We start from the raw sequence: 23,085 nt of genomic DNA on the forward strand, positions 1-23,085 counted from the left end.
AATGAATGAACACGTCTTGCTTGATGTTAGACCAGTGTGTATGAAACACGTCATTTGTGCGAGTAAGGGATATTACTACTTCCTCGTTTGGAGTATAAATGCAGTGCGGCGCGTCAGTGGCCGTCAGCACTGGGTCAGTGGCCAGACAGGTACGGATCTTCTGGCTTCACGCCCTGCTCTGCAGAATTCAGTATGCTATATAGTCCACCCTACATACTAGGGCTGGCTCTGTGTGTTTTCAATTGAGGACATCATACATGTCAACCTCTTGCTTGCCTAGAAAATGCAAGTGAAGTCCGATTTTTTTTTAGACCCTTTTAAGGTCAATGGGGCATGAACACTTTTTTGGAGAGTGATATAGTTTTGAAAAGCAGGTGACTCCGTTAAAGTCTTTATAGGCATTGTGTGTGCCTTGTAAGAATAAAAGTAAAAAGCAAAATTCCAGGGAGATGACAGATATAGGACATTAGGACAATTCCTTTGTTTTGAAATTCACCTGCCTTTTCAGGTAATCTCTTTCCTGAACATGATTTCACATTTTTTTATACGTGGTTAGTTTTTCTTAAGTATCATAGTAATTATTCGTGTGATCTGCCATAATGAAACCGATAATATTTAAATATATTTCGTGAATTATACTTTCCTACAAGCGTGTGTACATTACCCTACAGTGTGAGTGTAGTTTTAGGGTTGTTCCTCTGCATATAGTGAATATAAATAAATTAGACTAAATCTGTGCCAGAGTGTGCCTGTTACCCCAGATAGGGTTACATGCCTGACCACTACAGTTAAGTGATGTTCTGAGAGAGTGAAAAGGCTTAAGGGGGTTTGAAAGTCACGCCTTCACTCTAAATATTGATATCAAAAGACTACTAGGAAATCATGTTGCTCTGGCTAAAAAATACCCTAATAAAAAAGACATACCAGAAAGGTCTAATAGCTTGACAGCCCTACGTGTCTTTTCGTTCTACCCAAAAACGTAATTCTTATCCTAATGTCCTCAAAGTGATCATATTTTAATGATATTCGAGAAAAGCTATGGTGTAGTTTTGAACAGAATGTGTCTGGGAACACGTTCTCAGTGTAATCTGGCTATGTTGCTAGATATGTCTTCACATTTTCTCTTGTAAGTGATTAAACTGAGTTTTATATTCTGAAGAAATCTATGGGTAAGCAGAAAGAATTTTAGGAACGTCCATGTGGACCTCTGACGCCCAAGTGAGTTACAACTAACCATCGAGTGCTGATAGGATGATGAAAGTATCAATACAAAATCTATTTTAATTCATAATAGAAAGACGCTTTGCACATTGTTCGTGGAATGAGATTTGCCAAATCAAATGTACAGTGTGTATATATATATATATATATATATATATATATATATATATATCACAGTTTATTTGGAAGATATTGTGTTGTTTTAAACCGCCAAATTATAAACAGTATCAGAAGTATATAACGATAAAAAATAAATCAAGAAAGACAGTTTAACTACCATGAACAAATTACTGAAAAACATGCATACATGTCAAAAAGCGTAAGGATACGTCTTATATGAGCTGGTAGCAAATCCAAAATATTGTGTGTAAGTATCAATTGTGTGAGATCTAGATGGAAGCGTGGATTGTTTATGTGCATAACAATATTGTGTAGCGTCTTATCTGTTTTTATATTTGAATCTTTTCAAGGGGTCGTCATGGTAGACTCCTTTCTATTCTAAACATACATTTGTGGAGAGTACAAGGCCAATAGGCTGCTGGGAATGTGTAATAGGAGCATGCCAAATTAATGGCTCAAAAGCTTAGCAAGAGGTCATATTTTAATTAATGAATACAATCGTTTTGCTGACATGTCAAAATTGCAATTAAACTGGCTAATAACCACTTTAAGGAATGTCGTACTTTTCATAAAGCACTCAGTGTAATTCGAAAGCGGATTGTTCGATGGATATGCTTGTTCTGATGTTATTTTGTCTTCGGTTAAGCTTCCTGGTTAGGTTTGTAGCCAGCACTGTGTGCTGAAATGCACGTGTACATACTGGCATGACTTTACCAATAGGCCCAGGCTTTGATTAAGGAGTCTTAAAATGCATAATAATAATCAATTTTTGTAAAGCGTGAACGTAGCACCCCTTAAGGTTTTAAGGCGCTGGGGGTCATCGGGGAGATTAAGTGAGCTATCACCCAGAGTCTCATGGCGCTGAGCTGGCGCCGGGGAATCGAACCATAAGCCCTGGATTCCGGAGTCAGCCACTCTGGCTGCTGTGCCACGCCGCTCGCTGTATGTATTGTCCACCTTGTTAGTGCAGTGGACATCAGGCCTTAATGCCTTGTAGTTTTGTGTGGGACAAGATTGCACCCTCGCCCACCGTGGAGGTCATGTCCAGGCCGTCTAGAAGGGAAGGTGGTCTAGTGCTTTTAGCTGGGTCTAAATACACTCCAATTGAGGGTTACAGCAGCATATTCCTGTTGGATTACTCTTTGCCCTAGTGTGCATTACAAGGCGGGGGATAGGAGTACGAGTGCCTTTTGAGTGGCAGTAGGCAGATGCTACTTTACACTGGTTGAGGTCTGAGATTATGCTCATGTTTGTAGCAGGAACATTCTTTTGACTCTCTAGAATCCAGCCTCAATCTTCCCCTCAGGATGCAAATGATGTGCAGGGGTCGTTTATTGTTTCTAGATGTTGCCCCTTGGAAAGTTCAAAAATGATCTTTTAAATACATGGAGAAAATAGAATAGTATAAAGTAAGAATTAAAATGGATAAAAGAAAAATAGAGAACAAACGTGAACCAACTTTTGAAAAAGCCATTGGATCTGTTATGTTTGTAGTCATACACTATAGTTAATGACATTACATTGACATTTTTTCAACAGTTTCTAACTTTTGCATGAGAAGTTAGACTGCTATTACTGTGATATTTGTTTCCTAATTAAGGGTACTACGTTAGATATTTGTAACAGGCCTGTCTGTTGACTGTTGCAGGTAGTACTTTTATTTAAGGGTCTATCCTATGAGGCGTTGGTCGCTGTTCTTTCCTTTCAAGGGCCTGCGAAGCGAATAGCCATTTCTCACAATTTCTTTTAAATACATTGAATGGTTCAGTGTCATCCCATTTGTCTGTCTATAAATGCATGAATGTGATTTCTTATTATGTAGATGTTATTTGAGAGGCTTGCTCAGTTATTCGAAGTTTCCAAGGCTCTGTTAATTGAATTGCAGCTTTTTGCATCTTTCTTTAAGTGCCTTGCAATATAGACTAATTTATTAAGATTGTTTTTAAAGGGACGCTCCAGTATAGCTTTTCTATAGAGGGCCTATTGAGGTAAACGTTGGTCTCCTGTTTGTTCTTAGAGAGAAGTTGGACTGCAACTGTCCATGATGAATATAAAGATCCAAGGAGGCAGATATATGAATTAAATGGATAATTTAATTCTTAGTACAGTTGAAGCACAGCACATCAGTCAAGGATACAGACTTCTATAAAGATACAGTTGGCATGGAATCTGGAACCCAGGATGTACGATGCAAGCACGCATCATACATTCCAGGCACCAGAACCACACAGGGAAATGCAAGGGGAGGAAATATAGCATAGAAATACAAACAGGATATAGCATAGTAATACAACAGGATACAACACATCATACCCCTTAAAAAAAAAAGAAACAGAGTAAAACATTACAATGATTAAAAGGAACTAATCTAAATATCAGCAGGGAATATTCTTTTGCTTAAAAGGAACTAATCTAAATATCTGCAGGGAATATTCTTTTGCCTATTGCAAGCTTTAACTCTAGAAGCAACAGAAGAGTCATTGTGAACAACTTTAGGAGTAGGCATTGCGAAATCAACATCAGGTCTTCTAAAGCTAACACCAAGATCAGAAGAGGAAGAGGAAGAACTATGAAAATTTTTATGAACATTTTCAACATTGACATGCTTAGCAACCCTACGGACATTCCAGACTCTCCCATCCTGCGTGACTACACTATTTTTAAAAACCTTGACGATTTTGATGGGAGGAAAAAACTTAGAAAAACCCTTAACAAGAAAACCAGGTTTTTTAATACGTACCCATTCCCCCACAACAAAATCATTATCCCTGGTCTTCATCTTAGAATCAAACAAGGTTTTCATGTGCAGTTGTTTGTCTTCAACTCGTTTGGCTACACCAGCAAGGTCCACAACAGGATCATTTATGTCAAGTTTCTTAATCCACCAGGGACAAATATCAGAAGGAGGTTCTCTTCCCTTAAGGAGTTTGAAGGGACTAATGCCAGTAACAGAGTGGGGTGTGATGCGATACGCCCATAACCTCTTCCTCACAACATATAACCATCCATCATCAGAAACTTGCACACCATTTAAACAATCCTTCAGGACACGATTAAATCGTTCGACCTGACCGTTTTCCCTGGGTTCATACAAGGAGGTAGTGTAATGCTTAATACCACAACTACTAAGGAATTTCTCAAAGTCAGCCGAAATAAGCTGAGCACCATTGTCAGTGACACAAGTCTCAGGATACCCTTCCCTGGCAAACACTTCTTTAAGGAAAAGGATAACAGAGTGAGAAGACACCGTGCTAACAAACTTTACCTCGGGCCACTTGGAGTGGTAGTCCACAAGTACCAAGGCATAACGAGCATTGTATGGCAACTGCTTAAAAGGGCCAGAAATATCAAAACCTACTTTCTGCCAGGGAAAATTGGGCCAAGGTACAGGCTTAAGAGGAGCTGAGGTCAAATGAAGCATCTTATCGCTGTTAACACAGTGAGGACAATCCCTTACAAGCCTATCCACCATTTTATCGACCCCCGGCCACCAAAAACTTTCCCTAATAAGGCGTTTCATTGACGACATGCCAATGTGACTCTGATGGGCGAGGAGTAAAATTCTCCTTTGCAAAGATTGGGGCGGGATTAATTTGCCAGCTTTAAAAAGTAGACCAGAAAACTCTTCAACTTCAGATGAAACCTGACAAAAAGGGGCTACCTCTGGTGAAATACCCTTAGAGGATGGCCAACCATTCCTTACAAAATCAAAAAGTTGTTGACAAACAACATCCTTACCAAGTTCAGTAAACCACTCTTCTTCAGATAAGGAAATAAATTCCTTGGAGACGCAATCCCCAACAGAAGCGACAACATCAATTTCGTTATCCACCTTGGGAGAATCCTCACAAGGAAACCTAGAAAGAAAATCCGCAGTAACATTGCATTTACCAGGAACATATACAATCTCAAAATCATACTCCTGGAGACGTGATGACAAACGAGCTATACGTGCTGTGGAATTCCATCCACCACCAGGAGACAAAATCCCAACCAAAGGTTTATGATCCGTCCGTAGTACGAATCGATTACCCCACACATAATTCCTGAAATGCTCGACAGCCCATATACAGGCAAGAAGCTCCTTTTCAATGACAGAATACCTTCTCTCTGTAGGAGACAAAGTCCTTGAGGAAAAGGCAACACACCACTCATCCTTACCGGACGATTGACTTAACACACTACCAATGCCATAAAGGCTAGCATCGACTGTGATAATGCATTTTTTGTTAACACAGAATGACTTTAAAGTCGGAGCGTTAACAATTTCCTCCTTGATTTGCTTAAAGGCCTGTTCTTGTTTTTCAGTCCAAACAAATTGGACTGAGTTTCTTGTAAGTTCCCTAAGAGGCTCCATTTTACTGGCAAAATTTTGGATGAACTTGCTATAGTATTCACAAAGCCCTGCAAACGAAAGTAGTTTTTCCCTATTGTCTGGGGAAGGAGCTTTAACAATAGCATCAACAAGGTTTTTCTTTGGCACAACCCCGTCACCTGAAAGAGAATGACCTAAGTAATCCACAGCTTTGCAAAAAAACTTGCACTTACTAGCTTTGATAGTTAGACCAAATGTTTCCAACCTGGAACAAACCTCCTTAAGATGAACATAATGTTCTGAGGTGTTCTTTGAAAAAATAAGAATGTCATCCTGAAAGCATTTGACATAGACACATAGATCTTTAAATATGTGGTACATTGCCCTTTGGAAAACTGAAGCAGCCGACGCTAGGCCAAAAGGCATCCTTTTAAATTGAAACAACCCATGAGGAGTGATGAAAGCTGTGAATTGCTTGGAATCCTCTGTGAGCTCAATCTGGTGATATGCGGATCTAAGATCCAAGGTTGAAAACACACAGGCTCCATCCAACATGCACAGCATTTCATTTATGTTAGGTAATGGGTGACAGTCTATAACCAAACATTTGTTTAGAGCTCTCAGGTCCACACATAACCTGATAGTTTTGTCAGGTTTAATCGCCAAAACAATAGGCGAAACCCATTCGGAGGATTCTACCTCCTCAATAACACCATCTTTGACCATAGTATCCAGCATAACTCTGAGTTCTTCTCTGACACTAATGGGAACACCTCTTAACTTTTGTTTCAGAGGGACAGTATTGGGTTTGACTTTGATTTTGTGTGTAAAACCATTCAACTTCCCTATTTTTTCCGAAAATACATTTGGGAAGGAATCAGAAATTTCCTTAGACATAGAAGCTATGTCATACTCTCCATCAGATATAGCTAGTACACACACAGGATCCTTCAACCTAGGATTCAAAGAGATTCCCAACTTTGCCTGATCCCTCCACCCCAAAACATTTACACCTTTAGAAGCTACATACATTTTGATGACTGCAGAATTATTTTTTACAACAATAAGAACTTCTTTAAAACCTATAAACTTGATCTCCGAAGTATCAAAGTTATATGCAACAATGTCAGGCTTGCACAAGGAATCGATATGAACAAGGTTACCAAACGACTCTAGACAATAATCACGAGTAATTATAGTCCATGGAGAACATGAGTCCACCATGAGTTCAAGAGTCTTACCCAAAATGTTCACAAGGCTTTTGGGAGATGGTAAGCTATCTGCAAGTGTAATATCAAATGGGTTATGTATGGAGACAACAATGCCTGACTCTTTAATAGAAGAAACGTTATTCTCCATTTCAGCTACATACGATACATTTCCATTTGGACGTCTAGGAGCATTAAAAGAGGACTTTTTGTAATCATTGAATGACTTAACGGAAGTTTTACAATATTTGGAAAAGTGACCTGTACGACTACACTTATTACACTGTCTATTTAAAGCAGGGCATTGTGGAAAAGAAGCCATATGATCTGGACTCCCACATCTAAAGCAATAAAATTGTTTACCTTTAGTCTCATATTTATTTGAGCTTTGCGATTTCGTATCTCGTACATTTACCGTGCTAACTTCACCAGAAGAAGTGGAAGGAGTAGTGTGAACAGAAACTTTATCTAAGGATTTAATCCATTTGTCGGATTGCTCTAAAGCCTTAGCTGTACTTATTGCAGTTTCTAAACTTGGATCACCTAAAATCCATAATTGTTCCTGTACCTTCTTGCTCTTTACATGTACAACGATTTGATCCCTGATCATTTCGTCAGTTATCAAACCGAAATTACAATGCAAAGAAAGTGCACGTAAAGCAGTTAAAAATTCATCGAAACATTCATTTTCATCTTGTACCCTGGTATAAAATTTAAACCTATTTAAGGCTACACTAGTCACCGGTTTAAATCTTCCTTCTATCCTCTGTACTGCCTCATCATATACACTAGTATCACCCCCAGACCTCACAGGAGGTAAAGTTCTAAATACAAGTTGACCTTCAGATCCAAGGCAGTGTAGAAATATATTTTTCTTTCTTTCTGCTGACATTCTTTCGCCATCCATATCTTTGAGGTAAGTAAAGAACTCTTCTTTCCATCTGGTCCATGGAATGGGCGGGTCTCCTTTGGTTTGTAGGAATTTAGAAGGAGGGTCAAATTGCATTTCAGGTATATAAATATTATATTCAAAAGAAACAGTTCTACGCAATAGTCAAGTGAAAGTTAAGCGTCTTAAAAAAAAACTAAATTTGAAGAAAAACAAAGAACAGAGAATGTGTATAGTCTTTTCCACCTTCCGGCATATAGAAATATAGTAGTTTACCAGGAATAGTCTTTTTTTTTACCCTCCGGCGTGTGTTACGAACTCCTAGTCTTTTCCACCTTCCGGCGTATAGAAATATAGTAGTTTACCAGGAATAGTCTTTTTTTTTTTACCCTCCGGCGTGTGTTACGAACTCCTCGGCGTCTTCGGTAAGTCCGTGTGTTTGGTTGTTATGGATACGCAAAATGGCGGTCACACGCACAACGCGATGACAGAGTGCGTCTTAAGCCATCATTGCGTATTGACGTGTAGACAAAACATACGTCAGTAGACGCCTCGGGCTGACACAGTCTCGCGCGTTGTACGCAGAATTTATACAGAAATCCGGAAACAGCCCAAAATTCAATAACTTAAGAAAGCAGCATTACCCATCCGTCGGAGTAGGAGTACTCGAACAGTCTAAATGCGCGCCACAAACCAAGGTAGGAGCGATGACTTCTCCGTGGTACTTCTCTTTTATATTTCCGTTGGTGAAATACGGAAAGTTGTAAAAATTGGTAACAGTTGAAACGTTGGTCGTAAATCTTCTTAAATACGACGTTATTGATCCGAGCGATATCCTCATTGAAGGAGAAGTGAATAAAGTCGATATATTAAGTTTCCTTTTTTTTTTATAACGCCAGGTTCGAAATAAAAATCTTCGAATTTCTGCTCCTGTGCTTCAGGGATAGTGGCAGAAATTGTAAGATGTACCTCGTCGCCAATATAAAGATCCAAGGAGGCAGATATATGAATTAAATGGATAATTTAATTCTTAGTACAGTTGAAGCACAGCACATCAGTCAAGGATACAGACTTCTATAAAGATACAGTTGGCATGGAATCTGGAACCCAGGATGTACGATGCAAGCACGCATCATACATTCCAGGCACCAGAACCACACAGGGAAATGCAAGGGGAGGAAATATAGCATAGAAATACAAACAGGATATAGCATAGTAATACAACAGGATACAACAATGAACTTGTCACTTCCATCCTCTTTTGAGCATTTTGTGGGAATTTTGAATGCAAAATAGAACATTTGTGATTTTCCCCCAAACTTTCATTAGACGGATTGTGCAAGAGATGATGTGGGGACAGGTAATGCACACATCCAAACAATGACTCTGTCGATGATGGATATAAATGTACTGAACCACCCTTCAGAATTGGACTGCAGCAATAATCCCTACTTCACTTAAATTACAATGGTGATTAGTATCTTTAATAAAAAAATCAAATCGTTTTTCAAATATCCATTCTGCTTCACCAGCCATGCCATTTCAGAGTTGTATACTCTTTGACCAGACATAAAAGCCTTGTTGCATTGCAAACATTGTGTTTCTACAAAAGTTGTCCATGAGTCACCTTGCTTTCAGGCACTGTATTAATCTTCTTTGCCCTTGCCACAGAAAAGGTCGTATAAGAGAAAGATCAACACAGACTCTTGGTGTGGTATGTTGGAACATTAAATTGAATAGAAACACTGGTTTCCCTTTGTGGGTGAAACCTCCTGTACTTCTTGTTTTCTAAAATGTAGCTGTTGGACTTGGCCCTTTTTGCAGGTTCACCCCAAAACTTTTTGCTTTTAATTGTGACCTGATACTAGTTCTTTTTGGCTTTTACGCACTTTAACCCTGTGTCCCAGTGTAAAGTGCGTGCGCAGTCTGAGTGTGTGTGGTGAGATTGGCCTGCCCTCCCATAGGAATGCATGGGGAATGTATGTGTCCATGGTAGTTCCTGATGTGTGGGGAGTGCAGGGGCGAGTTTGGTATGTGCGAACTCATGAGATTAAATGCTGCGCGATGGTGTGCGCAGATTTAATGTGTCTAGTGTGGAAGTGCCACTTCTAGAAGTTGGCATGTCTGTGTAGTAAATGTGAATTGGTTGTCTGGTTTGTGATTGTCTGGAGCTGGCTGGTGTGCCTGGCTCCAGGAGTCAGGATGGGTCTGCCCCGGTGGTGAATGGAGAGATTTGCATGTTGATGGCAGGGAGGAGTGCACCTGGGACCTGAATAGGGCTGGGCCTTCGCTACACAATGCTGGCTCCGCCCTCTGTGGTGCGACTGATGTCCCTCGCCTGTCCTCTGAATGGGGAGAGGGGCTGAGCACAACAAAGTGCTTCAAAACCAGTTGCGTCTGTTATTTCCTTAACCCTGTGCTACCAGACAAAGGAAATATGTGTATAAAAAGGGGCTGTGACCCCATGAAAGTTGTTCTCTTTGGACCCTATCTTGAGGGGGGCCTGCTGCTAGGCGCCAGGAGGTACCGCCACTGGGGACTGCCTCCCTGCCTGGAGGGCCCTGTGAGCTGGACTCTGGGCCCAGCCTTTGCCCCCCTGCCTTCCTTCCTTGAACTTTGCCCTGGTCTTTGGAGTATTTGAAGCGCATGGGAAGCGCTTTGTTTTTCTTCCAGGGGAGCGCTTTTCTTCCAACTGTAGAACGGAGCTGCAGGCATTTTTGGTGGGGATTCCCCCGCATTAGTGCCTCATTGCGGGTGCCTACCCCGCTTATCTTTATAATTAAGTGCGCAGGTGCCCACCCTGCGTCTTCGTTGCGTTTTGTAATCTAAACAGGTGCCCACCCTGCATTTTGCCCGCATTTTTATTGTAATCCAAGCAGGTGCCCACCACGCATTGCTGCCTGGAGATCACCGCCGCAGCCCGGGACTGCCACGGCAAACAGGGAGTCAGGCGGGACTGCCTGCTTGAGGGCGGGGCCACCAGCAGAGACAGGAAGTGGACGGAAGCCTGCCCCGCGCTCCTGTGAAGAGAAGGGAGCAAGCGTGTGAACCACCGGGGCTCCCGTGCTAAGGGATAGCCCCGCCTGCTGCTGGGCATGGACCGCTGTCGCAAGGAGGAAGAGCGCGGGGCAGGACACAGTTGTCCGCCTCACTTCGGGGCTCCCATGTGAGTGAGGGGAGCCCCGCCTAGCCAAAGCCGTCCCACACCTTGCTGGTCTCCTGTGTGGAGATGGAGACCAGAGAAGCTGTCCCCGGCATCGTGAGGAAGAGGACGTAAGGCCGGTAAAGGAAGCCAGCCTCAGTACAACCCAAGAGGCCCGGGTGAAGTAAAGAAGCGGCAGCGGCCGCCGAAGGCTGCTCGGGGCTCCCGAGAGGGACAGGGATGCCCCGCACTTCAAGAGGAGTGTAGCCGGTCCAAGGGAATGAAGAGAGCACCGCCAGAGTCCCCTGGGAGTAGAGAGAGCCGGCGCGGGCACCAGGAAGCTCCGGTGCGTGGGTTCAGAAGGGGAGCACTTTGTGCGAGCCCCGGGCGTGGGGCCCGCACGCACATGGTTGGTGCCTGCTCGGGGCACATTGTCGGTGCCGGTGGCCTATAGGTTTTTAGAGCTTGTCGGGCTCCAATCTTGGGGGCACATTGTTCGTCAAAGTCACAAGGAGGATTTGGGGCATATTTGATTTAGAGCCCACGTGGCTCCCACGAGTGCTTAGGGGCATTTTGCTGATTGAAGAGCCCAGGGAGAGTGCTCAGGAGGCACGCTGTTGCCCAGATTCCTTTCCACAGCTGCCCAGCACTTAGTGGGCAGCTGCAACATTTAGGTGGTGCCCTGTGCATTGCTGCATTTGCAGCGGGTAGCCCTGACTCTGCTGGACAAAGGGCGTTTGAGCCCCTAAGAGGCCAGTTGGCCCTGGGGACAGTTTTTCATGTGTGGTGCCCTTGCTTGGGGTACACTGTTGATGCCTAATATGATTTAGGGGTAATGTGCAATGCCTTTATGCCTGTGAAACCTCTTACTGTGTTTTTATGCTTAGGAGGTTGTTTTGCCTGGTCTAGTTTATGCTAGCCAGTTTGTCTATGCGTGATCTATGCCTAAGGAGATTAGTATTGCGTAGTGTGTACCTACCTTTTACCAGTGGTTACTGGTTGTGTCCTACAATTGTGATTTTATGCTAAAATTATTCTATGTTCTAGAAGAGCTATTTCTACTAAGTGCTGATTCTGATAGTGGCCCACGTGGCCCTGTCATGTGTATATAATCCCCTGTAAATACTGCCCAGTGCCAGTTGGCACAGAGTATCTGTGTGATTATGATCTAATGTGTTTATGGTAATACAAAGGCTATTTTTATATATAACCTTGTGTGGAGTTCCTTTTTGTGGTGTGCCTAGTATGTTGCTGCGGTGTGTGTGTGTTGCGCAAACGCTTTACACATTGCCTCCGGGATAAGCCTGACTGCTCGTGCCAAGCTACCATGGGGGTGAGCAGGGGTTATTTTTGGTGTGTAACTCCCTTGCCCTGACTAGAGGGGTGGTTTCTGCATGGCGTTGGCGCAAGCCTTAGCCAACCAAAAAGCCCATTTCTAACAGTAGCCATGTAAGAACCACAATTCCAGCTGGATAAGTTAACAATGAGCACAAAATATGTGCTTGAAAAACATATAGACGTTCCCATATTATACAAAGACCATTTAACTTTTCAGAGTGCCAGACATGTGTGTGATGTAGTAGTATCAAAGAAACCAGTATCACACAGTGTGATTACCATTCTTCAGTGATGGGAACATGTAACTAATTATCTCAGAAAGCTACCACTACCTTTTATAAGACACAGGATCCAAGACCGCAAGTCGTGAAAGCTAATGCAAACAAAGAAGAATGCTGATTGTTAATTTGCCTGCAAAAGCTAATTTTGTTGTGTAGCAAAGTGTAAGCTGAATACCATTGTAAGGATGTCTGTTTTTAAGGAATGGATCCAAATTCTCAAATTTAAGGATTCACAAAGGTGGGCCCACAAAACTAAGATGCTATGGTATCCCTCCATGCCCCCCACTTCACCTTTGTTCAATCTAGCTGATTGTGGCACCCACTTTGAGTACCAGCCAATTTATTCCACCCCTAGGATAGATCGATCAGCAAGGGGTTGTGTTACCAGAGCCGACCACATAGATCATTTCTCTACTGTCTTTTGCCACTCCTCTTATAAGATCTTACTCATATTAGATATTTAGTTATCTGGGAAGCATTGATGTACAAAGGAGTCCATAAAAGCCATGGATTTCCCATCCCATATCAGAAAGTATGTAACCAGATGATACATACTGGTCACTGCAGGTTTTTCAGGATCCATGCAGAAGTTATATTGATAGTTGATTTTCCCATGTAGAAGGGACAAAGAAATACTCAGAGTGATCAGAGTGACCAAATGGAAGTGGAGTGTCCATACAGTGGCATTAACTGAAAGTGATTACTGGGCAGAACAACCACTTCCCCACAGCAATGTGGTCTCTTTATACACACTTTAGCACGAACACTTAAAGGTCAGCTCACAAAGGTGATTCTTGTGTTGCATGGTGGACAGAGACTATCTGAAATGGCCATTGACACAAATTTACTGATGGTCACTGGATCACTGCTTACGCATCTTCATAGAAAATCTAGGCCAATATTTCACTTCCTCATCTTATCTTCTTATTCTGCCATCCCTCAAGGAAGGTTATCTATCAGGCATTCAATAGAAAACACACCTGATGAAACCTGGTATGACACATTATTTTCAACATATTCTTCTTGATGACATCAATCTAGTGAAAGTCCTTCTTGAAGAAACATACATTGTTTATGGACTTTTTTTTGTTATTGCTTTTAAGCAGGGGTTCCTCCCCCCCCTTAATCCCGTCACCTCTCTACTTTTTTTTCTTTTAAAGGAGGTGTTCCTTCTTAATTCCTCCTTAATCCCCACCCCATAGTTCGGCAACCATTATCCCTTTTACCTCTCCCATATATCATAGCTCCTTGTGCTACACCACTTCTTTCCCACACTTGAGGGTTTCTTTTGCCATGCCCCACAAATAACCCCTGCCACTTCAACACTACCCCACCCACAAGTCTAACCATTTTTCCACTCTTAGCTTAGTTTTACTCTCATCTTTTTTTTTTCACCCCACATGTTGTCGTTGTCTACGTCCTACTGAGTCACAGTAGACATAAAAGGAAGACTACCACAATCCTCTAAAAAAATTATATCTACTGTGTCCATTATTTTTGTGTAAAAAGAATTTTGTAATTTTCTTCAAAATGAAATTTAGCCTGAATTTGTCATGCTGACTTTCTTTATTTAAAAAAACGTGTCATATTGACAGATACACTTTCTCACAGTTAGCCTGGGGTAAGGCTGGTCTAGGCTAAAGTCAGAATAATATTTCAGTGGCACAACTAAAGATTGTCCCCGTCATTGAGACTACCTTCTCAGAGAAAATATGAAGAGTAAACACATTAATAAACAATGAAAGCCTGGAGGGATGCTGTTGAGTCAGCGATTGTGGGATATTACGTTCTCAGACAAAACCATAAATCCCTGATTTAAGGTAGTTAATACAGATTTTGTTACTGTACCATTCGCGTATTTTGTGCTATACTTTTTGGTTTAACTGCATGAAATATACAATGTAAACAGTCCTTCAGCCTCCTCTTTCATGCTGTCACATATTTTTTGGGTGGCCTTTTGCCGGCTGCTACTGGCGTTGGTACCAGTTTGCCTCAGCTTTTCAACACAGCTAGTGTTATTTACTGCAGGAAGATTGTATATTGAGTTAGTGTCTCTCAAATAGGTATTTACAACTGCACTTCCCCCTTTTCCTGCCAATTCAACTTGTGTATGTTTGCGAAGTGTAATGGCTGAAACATATGTTGATGGATTGCCCAGACTGTTTTAAAGTATTAGATGGGTGTGGTAGATGTTCCTGGCCTGATCTCGCTCGGTGGCCACAAAAGACTGTTGTTGCTTTTAGTACATTTAAGACTGTGACCCATAAAATGATACTTCGGTAAAACCATTATTATATTGCAACTTTTATAATGGCTAGTTCAGGGTGTTCCTTAATCAGACATAAGTGTCCCACTAAAAGGCAAGGAAGGGGAGGAGGGCCAAGTAACTTTTTTGAGATCGGGGACTCTTGCCTGTTCCCCCCCTCATCTCGCTAATGCACTTGCACTTTAATTGAGTGATTGGTTACTTGAGGGACAGCATACTCAGTGCAGTCAAGTTCAAGCTTTTCTTCTTTCCAGTTCACCAAAGTTCCCACAGTTATAAGGCTAGTGCATATGCTCAATGACAGGTCACAATGCGGGCCACAAGAGTCTCCCTACAACTACACATTCATTTTCATTGGGTGAAAGGACTATGGACGTCAATTCACCGAAATGCCAGGGGTAGCGGAAGTGACATCACTCATCCTTTGACCTCCACATTCACACACGTACTTACACATACACATAAAATTCACACATTCACACATACTCGCTCTCACACATAAACAATCTCTCACCAGCAAGCACACACAACATACATTTAAAAGCATTTATTACTTACTTCAGCTAGATGTCAGTCAAGCTTGCTGGTGTTTAGGTAATAGAGCAATGTTTGTGCTGGTTGGCTGAAGAAAAGGATGTGATGTTGGGGAATACATTAGAGATTAACAATGTTGGGGTCATTGTGATTAAGAAGAGTTGCATCTCACTGTCTAAATGAATTCCCAGAACAGATGTAGATAGGATCGGGTGATGTGGATAAGAGTAAATATATCAGTTTGTCTGATTTGAGCACCATGCAGCACATGCTCCCCCTCCCCCACTCTCCAGTGCAGACGTCAGTGATGCAGGCTTTGAATATGGCGGGTGATGGAATAGAATAAACAGAGATTGTGGGTGCTGCCAACAAAGAGGTGGTATGAGAAGCCAAATGAAGAACTTGTGCATAAAGGATAACTACTGTAACAACAGTAGAATGTCAGTCAATCAACCTCGAATTGCCTTAACGTAAAAACCTGCAGCACGTGGACCTTTTTTCTAGTGCTGCTAAATTCATTTTGAATTTGATTAAAATTGATTCTTATTATTATTTTATGTCACAACATATCCTTTCATATTTGTGATTCAAAATCGTAATTTTTTTTTCAACATATCCTTGTATATATGTAATTCAAAACCATGCCAGTCATTTACCACCACCTTTGTGTTGTCATATATGCAACAGTGAAATAACAATAATACATTGGTGATCGTAAGTGAGTTGTTGCCATTAAATTCTGCTCGTTCAAAAATATTTACATGGTATATTTAATTTACTCCCTTTTAAGAGCATCAAGACTACACCAGTCAGTGCAAACACTTGTATTTATAAAGGTATCATGTACATATTGCAACATTCCAACTCTTTAATCCGCGCACGCGCCCTGATAAAGTGTCAATGCGATTTGTCCTCCTAATTGGAACTACATTTTTATAGAGGTCTACTCAGGAGATGTGTCGGAGGAACTCTATTGTGTAACATCTCAATATTGCAGTTGCATTGTTAGTTCAGGACACATGTTCAGATTGTATCTTCCCAATGTATAACCACTTATTCTTTGTACTGGTTGTTCAGACTGTTCAGTTTGTCTCATTCGTTAAAGACAGAGGATTCTCTATTGTGACATGTGATTGTTAATTAAAAACAAAAATGTATTGAAAGCCGCATGATAATATATGGGTGGTGGTAGAATGACATGATGCTTAGTAGGACCAGTAGGAGATTTAACTTGAGAGCCACTTGAGAAAAAACGAAGACAAAGTTGCTTTCTAGAATATATTGTAATTGTCAGTCAGATGTACTGTTCCAGTAATATTATGGTACAAAATACACTTTTAACTACTACTATTTAAAATAGACAAACCAGAGGACCAGTGAGATGAGAAATGAAAAAGTTAAGGAGCAAAATCACAAGCATATGCATACACATTCCACAAGCAAGAAAGATACGATTCCCGGTGGAAATGATACCATGAATATTTGAATAATGTACCACACCATGGTAGCCTTCTTGTCAGATGTGATTAGTAAATATATTTGTGTTTAGTACTGGCCAATTAACATTAGACTTCATGAAATCTCTGCATTGACTTGGCAGATATATAAGGTGGATTAAATTTACAAAGGATTATTCTTGGATGCCGACAGTCCTAATATGTCTGAAGCTAGGAAAGACGCCCTTATTATTGTCTCCAGCCAGGAGACACATCTTGTAATCAGATACATAGTCTTTTCCGCTTCATAATGGCACTGATGTAGATATTTGGCTTTGCTTGTAGCCTTGATTTACTGTAAATCTTGATGCTTACTTTGGACAATGGGCTGTAGTGTTCTTGCTACTTGTTATTGTGAGTAAAGTCACTGTGACATTTTGTGCATTTTTTGCATGCTGTCTGCCTAGACAAATCCTATTATATATTCTGATACTCGCACTTTCTCTCCTGGAGGAAGTGTAATGTCACAGTCACCCTCTGTTCTTGTATTTCCTATTGATAAGAGTTTTGTGAACAAAAACTTGTGCCGAAAAAAGTTGTGGTGTTTCCAGTATGTTCTATTTTTAAATGACTGTACTTGTAAGAAAAGGTAAAACTAATGGTTTCTAACATTGTTCATGTACCTTCATTGTAGTGCATGAAGATGGCATCCTTACTTTCATCTTCCTTATATGTCTGATAGATAGTTCTACAGCTTTGTCTACCCTTTTCGACTTTTGTAAACAGTGTGCATTTCTTTGCTTTAGAGACCTATGCAGGATGTTTTTTCACACGAGGGCCAATAGGCCTATACAATCCCTAGACCAGGTCTGTCTTGGGGTCATCAACACCTCACTAATAAAAAGTATTGTGACCTCTTTATCTTCTGCCAGTGGAGGTCGACAGAAAAATATATTTTATCCATCTTTGCTGCTGCTGAAGCAAGAAGGTGTTGTCTTCTGTTTAAAAAAAATAAATTACATTCAGTTTTTTGCTTCATTCATAAGGGGTTCATAGGATAAAAAGACAGGACAACACTATCAATGTGTGATAAACTAGGGGCATGATTTGAAAGGGGTGTCAAAGGGTACAAAAGCTTACTGTTCTTGAGAAATTACTTGAACATGTTCCTCTCTTGTTACTACTGCAGTGAATATGGAAGCGAAGATCAGAGGGAAGCCAGTTAACTGTGTTTTTTACAAGGAACTACCAAGTCATCAAAATATTCTGTCTTGTTGGGACTGTGCGGCCTATTACACACAGGCAATGCTCTCTTTATGAGTGAAGGAATGGTGACTGTACTGCTACTAAACGATTGTTGTAAATTGAAAAAAATAAAAAAAAGCAATAAAACAAATGTGAAAAATGTCTCCGCTTTTGTAAATTGTGACGTGCGTTATTAACAGTAATATTGGCTAATAAAGCTGAAGAACGAATATTATTTTTCTCGACAATCGTGTGCTCTGTAGAATTTCTTTTTACTAATTTTGTGAAGGGCCTGTTATTAAATCAAAGCTTTTTTACACTCCATTAAAAGAGGTGCAGGAGAATATATATTTTTTAATCCGACATAATGAACATATGATGGTACTACTTTTGAAAATACTGCATGTTATTTTTTTTTGGGAAGGGGGTTGTTTTCACGCATCTTTTTACAAAATGTATTATAGTGTCACCCTGAATGACCGTCATTTTATGGATTTAGAAAGTATAACGATGCATGGTTGGCCTTTCGTGTTGACATTGGCCAAAGATGTCTGCCACCAGCACCTTGAGGTGTTGTGCTTCTTTTTTATCACTGCGTAATGATATAAAGATGACTTTACAAGTCCGTTTCACAGCCTTCAAATGACAGGGATAAACTGATGGAGTAAATTGCACAATTTAAGCATCATTAATAGGGGACGCCTAGTTCTCATTGTGCCGACTGGGTAGTACAGTACACAGACTGCACCGCTGGTCCCCCTCCCCCAGCCCCCCCCCCACCTCCATGCTTTAAATTACTTAAATCCATAAGAGGGAGAGACTGCGATGTCAGTGAACATTTATCCCTATTGGTGCACACGCCTGACGAAGTATGATAAAAATCGCAGATTCCATCCTTTTTTCCGTGAGTCATAGAGCCTCTGTAAACACATGAACATTGGCTATATAACATACGTGCTTAAACCCACCTCTAAAATATGTGTAAAATTGCAAATTACCATCTCAGTATCCATCAGTGGAAGGAGAACAGGGCAGGTGGACTTCTATGATACATACCTTATTTGAATATCAGTCGGAAAAGATGGACCTTGAAAGACTTACTTGCTTTTAAAGCAAAATCCGGTTTACTGGCTAGTGCTAGGAAGTTGACTCGTACTGCTCCACTTTTTATTAATTTGATTTGATATAGTAATGTTATGAATTCATCTAGGATCCATTTAAATTAGGCAACTGTGTCACAGCGATAAAAAAAATACTTTTTTCTTGGGGCATTATTTGGCCATGAAATGTGGATAATGGTAGTCAGAAAGCCGTCCACAAGAGAAGGCACGTTCTCTTCCTCTACTGCTATTTACAGCTAGTTCACAACATTGCAAATTCTTTAGAGTTGGTCACACAGCTAAAATTTGTCAGGAATTGTTCATAATGACAAACAAACATGCAAATAAAACCAATTATATATATTATGTGGAAATTCCCCTCATTCATATTCATTGTGGAGATCCTGAAACCTAACTCAAATCAAACCACATTTATATTATATGCTTAGTTGGTAAAATACATTGCTTAAAAATACACTGTTTAAAAATAAAATGCACTGTTTAAAAATATGTTAAAACGGTTGAAAAACCATAACATTGAATCCATCATATGAATATGCATTTAAAATTCAATGGGTTTAAAGTGCATGATTGCTCTTAGAATTCGCACAAAAAGCAGTCAGTTTAGTACTGTTAGGTTCATCTGGGTGCATTATTTCCTTCGACTGACTATATTTCACTAATCAGTGCCTCGACGGACCAGCCATACATCTCATTGGCATCCTGTGCAGAAGAGAGAGAATACGGATATGTGTGTGTGTGTATTATGTGCTACAAGGACTCTTGCTCTCATTCAGTTCTCTTTGGTCTCTGTGTGGACACCCTTATGGTATCAATGGAGTATATGTCTCAGCTTATCACCATAACAACCCTGGGGCACCTTAGATCTTTTATCTCTACACTGGCCCTACACCTAAGAATTTCACATAAACAGAACCCATATAGCTGGTTGTTTATTTTCTCAAGTGAAAAACTGTGCCCACCAGGCATTATTCTGTTCTGATGGCTAAGGGTTTTTTGAGGATTAGCAAAACACTTATAAACCTTCACAATGTTGGTACAAAGGATTACACAATAGCAGAGAGCCTGTACTCATTCACAAAGAAGCTCAAATCCACCTTAAGAGCAGGCACAATTTCAGTAATATGTTTTCCTATCCGTTTGCTGAGGCATATTTTAGAAATATTCCAGAAAGGCACTAAAGGGTTTATGATACTTGGAAAAAAAAACATTTCTGCATCACACACACACACACATATATATAATATGTGAATGAATAAATGAGAAATGTATAGAGCACACTGCTATGTATGAGTGGTGTCCTGGTGCTAAAAATATTGGCAAGTTGGAGAAAGAGGAACGGAGAAACTGATTAGAAAATATATGCTTTATGATATTTCCTAAATTTCAGACAGGGAGAAGTAAGAAGGAATACCAGTTAAAGCATATACCAAAATGAGGTTATGAAAATTGTAAAAGAATGTCTATGGGCTTTACATCTTTTTTTAAATGATGGACTCGGATAAGGTTGGCTGATCAAACTTTAAGAGAGTGCGAAAACATAAAGGAGAATACAACTCCGTATATCTATTTGTGGGCCCTTGCTCTCTAGTGGCTTTAAAGCACAAGCATATGACTTTGAAGATGCTTCTTTTTTCACTGGGATCTAATGCAAATCACAAAGGTGGGTCAATATAGGTTCAGATTTCTGGATGCAAATCAAAAGGCAGGTGACAGCATTCCTTGGGGCAGATTTTGATGTTGTTCGGAAACTGTTCCTAATGAATCGGTCTCGGAATCGTTTCCATACAAATTGGGTTCTTCGTGTCCAAACGACAAATTAAGATGCTTCCCAAAATCGTTCGGTTGATCTTCCATTAACTTTAAAGGGATCTTGTGTTCCGAGTCAGAACACAGGCTCGCATTGAAAAAAGGGATGGTTGTGGAAAACCTTGCACCCTGTGCATAGTTGTGGAGAGGGGTCCCATGGGTACCCCCACAAGACCGAATCGGTAGGCCCAGGGTGAAGGGGGCCTGTTTCGGGCCCCCAAAGATAGATTCCAATAGCTGTTTTGAATCGGGCAGACCGAATCGTTAAGGCTGTCCAAATCGGTCATCATAATCGCTCGTTCGGAAACGGTGTCCATCGAGATGTACGATTCGGCTCCAAAAGCCTCGGTTACTCCTAATGCCTTTCAGAACCGAGTCGGGCAGTTCTACCGCTATCCATCCATTTTAATCGGTCGTTGGGAAACGTTTCCGAGTTGGTCCGAAACCCCGGTTCCGAATCGGATTCAGACAAATTGAATCCCATTCAGTGCCTTCCTGAATGACATCGGAATCGGACCCTTAGTGAAGCTTTTTTTGAGGAAGGCCAAATTATGTGGAATTGCAATAGTTCAACCTGGATAGGATAGTGAATTGGATTAAACATTTCCATCAATCTTTAGGCAAAAGAGGGAGGACCTTTTTTCAGAGTAAAGATGCATGTAGAAAAACTCTTTGAGATTGTATGTTGAAAATTGAGAGAGCATCTAGGGAACAAAGCACCTAGTAAGAAAGGCCACCAGTTGGAGCTTGAGATGAGGTGTTACTGAAGACCAGCACTAAAGTCTTTGAAGAGTTTAACAGCAGAGAATTTGTGTTCATCCTTTCAAAATACACTGCTTAAATCTAGACTTGAGGGCAGAGAAATTGCCTTCAAGTCTGATGATCAGTTGAGTGTCCTCAGATTATGAGAAACAAATTCAAACAAATGGATATGTATATCTGTTATTGGATCCACAATCTGCAAATGTTATATTAGAGAAAAAACACACCTACATTATCTCTCTCTCTCTCTTACTCTCTCTTTCTCTCTCTCTCTCTCTCTCTACAATGAGTCACACTTAACACTATTCAGAGCAATCACAATGCCCAAAAACCTCAAACGTCAGCATGGTCTCATGTTTAGTAAGTAAAGCAATCATCTAGTACTTGAATAATTAATCAATTAAAGGATCAGTGTGTGGGTTAATTTGAGACAGCGAGGAGTAACTTAGGGGGTGGAATAGACTGTGGCTTATTTTGGGAACAAATGGACATTTCTTAATACGACTCTTAACGCCATTCACCCCTGCTTTACCATCCTCCAATGTTGATATAGACATTTATCTGAATACCGCAAGCACTACCATGTAAAATAACACTTGTCCCATTTTCTGATGAAAGATTGACATATAGCAATTAAAGAAATATTGAAGGTGGGTTTGATGCTTTTTTCATGTCCAAATATTTTCTTATTTTCCCACTTACAGGAATATAAGGGCCATGCCTTAAAACTTCCAAGTATTATGGTTTTTGTGACATAAACTTAGAAGCACACCTGCATAGTCATTGGCAACTAACTTCTTTTTAATTAGGACATTCCCTCCCTCCCCCCTCCCATAGGGTAGACGATTCAACTAGTCTTATAGCTTCCTGTAGTGGGCTATACCAGATATTAAACTCCCTCTCCCTTGTTATAACACTATAGCCGGCTCAAATGTCAATGCTGCCTGTAGAGGCAGGCTACAGTGCATTCTACGTTTGTCTTGTCTTATTAGATGTATATGTTGAAGTAATCACCCCTCTTTTGTCACACAAAATAGTGCAAATGGCAGTCTTTTATTCTGCCTTCTATGAGTCAATAAATGTAAAAATGTAGTCCAGTAGCTCTTATCATGTATTTTTATTCTTAGAGACATTTTTAGTTTGTATAATCAGTAGTGGCATATTCTTTATGTTGAAGTTCACTTTACTGTATATCTACGCTGCTAGCGCCACAACGTTTTAAGAGAATACACAGCTCAACACATCTTGCTGATGAAGCGCTCCTACCTTTCCATGTACCTTTACTTGGCTAGCATCTTAAAGTCATTCTCTTCACACAGTCCAAGAAGTTTGCCTTCTTGTCCCTTGGAATCAGTGCTTAATTTGAGCTGGTGGTTTCCGGTGCTCAGCATCGGATCT

At 40.6% G+C, this 23,085-nt stretch overlaps 1 protein-coding gene across 1 annotated transcript in view; it reads left to right on the top strand.

The window, feature by feature from the left end:
* Positions 1-23,085, top strand: part of MYRIP (myosin VIIA and Rab interacting protein) — a 1,654,117-nt gene that overhangs the window by 1,022 nt on the left and 1,630,010 nt on the right. The window lies entirely within an intron of this gene.

Source organism: Lissotriton vulgaris, chromosome 10 (genome assembly GCF_964263255.1).
Source record: "Lissotriton vulgaris chromosome 10, aLisVul1.2, whole genome shotgun sequence".
NCBI lineage: Eukaryota > Metazoa > Chordata > Amphibia > Caudata > Salamandridae > Lissotriton > Lissotriton vulgaris.